General features: G+C 55.7%; 1 long non-coding RNA gene across 1 annotated transcript; it reads left to right on the top strand.

Annotated features, from left to right (window-relative positions):
- The first annotated feature begins 1325 nt into the window (after positions 1 to 1325).
- Positions 1326 to 3408, top strand: LOC102486656 (uncharacterized). The gene is made up of 3 exons (XR_001371096.2): positions 1326 to 1440; positions 1564 to 1647; positions 3119 to 3408. It is a non-coding gene; the product is annotated as an uncharacterized LOC102486656 (long non-coding RNA).
- The last annotated feature ends 64 nt before the right edge of the window (positions 3409 to 3472 follow it).

Genomic DNA, 3472 nt, shown 5'->3' with positions numbered 1-3472 from the left:
AGATTCCAGGTCAGGCTGAAGCTGCTGTTCCGGGTACCGTACTTTGAGAAACACTGTACGACAACATTCCCACTGGGAGGGGTCCTTTCCCTGTGTCTGCAAGGGCTGAGCTGAGACCGATCCACAGTCAGGCACAGAGGCAGCAGAAGGGAGGTTCAACCCAGTCCTCCCACCTTCCCACCAAGAGGCTGTCAATCTGGGCACTCCATGAGAAGGGCACCCAGAATCTTTTGGGGGTGAGTGGGCTTGATTTGGCCAGCAGCTAAATGTCCAGGTCTCTCTGCCCTCTGTGAGTCAACCTGGTGCCACAAACACAGCATGAGCTTGGGTTCTGGCCGGCCTAGGTTCCGATCACTGCACAGCCCAGGTCCAAGCACTCAACTCTTCCAAACCCAAGGTTTCGCCTCCATGGGGTGGAGGATTTAGTGCCTACCTCCTAGGGATGTTCTATAGATTAGGGGGGGAAACTAATTTAACATGACTTACACAGTACTTAGCACATGGTATGAACCCCCAAAATGTTAGGTCCACTCCCCTTGAAAGAAAGAAATGGTGACCATCTCTGCAGCTCTCCCTGCATCGTGAACAAGGCCCGTGCACTTGAGACAGGGGCACTGAACCCAGACAGGAGCAAGACGGAGTGTGGTGAGACCTGAGATACACCGACGGATGAACAAGGACCGTGCACTTGAGGCAGGGGCACTGAACCCAGACAGGAGCAAGATGGAGTGTGGTGAGACCTGAGATACACCGACGGCGACAGAGCGCGCCAGGCTGGGAAGGCGGGGGTGGAGAAGAAGGAATTTGGATGGCAGGGAGCCCCCCAGCCTCTGGAGGCACCTTCAAAGTCCTGCCCATGGGCATGTTTCAGGGGCCAGGTCAAATCCAAATGCTGTTTCTTTGGGTTTCTTCTCCCCGCTCTCTTGCAAAAGCATTACTGGTTCCATCTTCAACCTTGGAATGGGAGGAGTGGAGCTCCTATTTATCAAGGGGCCACTATGTGCCGGCTCTGCTAGAGGCTTGACATGCTATCTCATGTAAGCCAGCCGATAACCTAGAGAGCCTCACCTTTTCTCCCTCTCCGTTCCAGGTGTAATGTCGCCGCTTATCCAAGTGGCTGCTTTAGCCCTGCAGCTGCAGGACTCTCTAAACGAGCCTTCTCCACATCCTTCCTTTGCATCAGTCTCTCTGTGCTGCATTTTTCAGTGGGATTCATGCAGGGGTTGTGAGCCATCTGAGTGTACGTGCTTGGCGGAGGTGGTGGCGGTGGTGTCTCCCTCTCCGTTCCAGGTGTAATGTCGCCGCTTATCCAAGTGGCTGCTTTAGCCCTGCAGCTGCAGGACTCTCTAAACGAGCCTTCTCCACATCCTTCCTTTGCATCAGTCTCTCTGTGCTGCATTTTTCAGTGGGATTCATGCAGGGGTTGTGAGCCATCTGAGTGTACGTGCTTGGCGGAGGTGGTGGCGGTGGTGGGGGAGGTATTACAGAGTCTGTAGCCATTTATCAACCACCCTCAAAAAGCTGTCTCCCCTTTTGCTGCTTATTATTATTATTATTTTCCAGGCTGCATTGCCCACAATGGTTATTGCCTCTAACTCCAGAGGGCCACATCAGCTGCCACTGACTTTTATTCCTGCAGATAAAAATGTAAGCTCCACAACGAGAGAACCGCGGGCTAAAGAGACAGAGCCCATAAACTCGAATTGTAAATGTGGGAAGATGATGCCAGAAATTCTCGGGGTGCTGCCTCCCATATCCCCCTGCACCCATCCACACCGAGCACCACTCTCCTCCAGAATCAGTCCTTCGCAGCTCAGACGGCCCCGGGCAGGTGGATGGGAAGGGTGACAAGTTAGGAGGATCGGATGAGCTTAGAGCAGTTTGCAGCAGCCCCCTCCCCCACCCCAGTACACACAGACTTCCTTCAACTTCCTTCTGGTACCAAAAAATAAAGACGAGTCAAAGCCGTCATGCTCTCTGGGTAGTTCGCCTTTGAGTGTTTTCTGTGTATACAGACATCTTTATCTAATTTCCTATATATTGGGCCTCAGTGGGGCACTGGCCCCCTTTTAAAGCAGACTGAGCATTTCCGGCAGCCCGAGGCAAGAGGAGCAGCTGTTGTGCAGAAGAGGCAGAGACCTCTTGCAGGCAGAGACCTCTTGCAGACAGGGGGCTCAGGCCGGTGAGCAGCTGAGAAGTGGTCTCTTCAGTAGCCAGACAGGGCCCTCCTCCCACTGCAGGGCAATGAGTAGAGGGGAGGGCACAAGCCAGACCTTGAATTCCCGAGTCTTCAGGCAGCTGTGGCCTGGACGCCAGAGATGTTGAGATGAAGCAGACAAGGGTCCTGCCCTGGAGGAGCCAGAGACCAGCGGGAGGGGCCTGTGGTCACACAGATACAGTTCCCGGAGGGCCATTGGCAGGAACGCCCAGAGGAGGCAGGCTGGAGGGAGGGAGTGCTTAGTCACCTGCAGGGGTGAGGAGCGACCCCCCAGAGGGTGACTCCTGAAGGATGCCAAGAGGAGGGAAGTGTGTGGCCAGCCTGGGCCATTCCTCTCCTCTTTCCCCATCCACCTCCTGAGTGTGTCTCTACCTGGCACCACGTTGCTTTGCCACTACCTGTCTACCCAAGGTGAGGAGCTCCGTGGGTCGAGGACCATCTCACTTTTCTCTGTGTCTCGCAGCGTCTGGTACATAGTGGAGGCTCACAGCATGCCACATGCAGCACAGAGCTTGGAAAGGGCTCCTAGGTCTGGTGACTCTGAGTACCTGGGGAGGCTGACAGCAGATGGCGTGGGAGGGGGCAGGGACTGATCACAGGGCAGTGAGTGACATGGCAGGACAGTGGACTCTGTCCTTGCTCAGAAGGGCCCCAAGCAGGAGGCTTTGGACTTTTCCCCATGGGTCACAGAGCTGGCCTTAGGGACTCTCTGGGCACCGCTCTCTAGCAGCTGGTTCCTAGTAACTAGTTACTGGGACAGCAACCTCCTCTGCCTTCCCCACATCTCATCCTTCTCTGCCTCGAGGATCCCTGATTTGGGTAATGCTACCGCCATCTACCCTCTGCTCAGGCCCCAACCCACAGAATCACTTCAGATTCCTCTTTCTCTTTTCTCCACAGATCCATGAACAAGACCTGTGGCTTTCCTTCTCAAATAGAGCTTCAGCCGGCTTCTACCCCACCGCCCTGGTCTGGGCTGGCAGCTCCCCTCTGGCAGCCGCAGTCATACAGGCTTTCTGCCCCAGCTCACCTCCTTCCCCCATCTGCTGGGGGCTCCTCTCGAGGCCCATGTGGTCTTGAATGAATGCTTGGCTGATCATGCCACCTCCGTCACCGGGCTCCTCATTGCTTTGCCTGGCTCTGCAGCACGCAGCTGACCGCCCCTGCCGGGACTCTGACCTCACCGCACACCACCCCTCCACCCGCTAGCTGCTGCCACTCTGGCCTCGCTCTGTCCTGCACACCAGCCAAACT

The sequence above is a fragment of the Tupaia chinensis genome, unplaced genomic scaffold (genome assembly GCF_000334495.1).
Source record: "Tupaia chinensis unplaced genomic scaffold, TupChi_1.0 Scaffold000573_1, whole genome shotgun sequence".
Lineage (NCBI taxonomy): Eukaryota > Metazoa > Chordata > Mammalia > Scandentia > Tupaiidae > Tupaia > Tupaia belangeri.
Note: the sequence above shows the minus strand (reverse complement) of the source record. Positions and strands in the feature narration are given on the sequence as shown.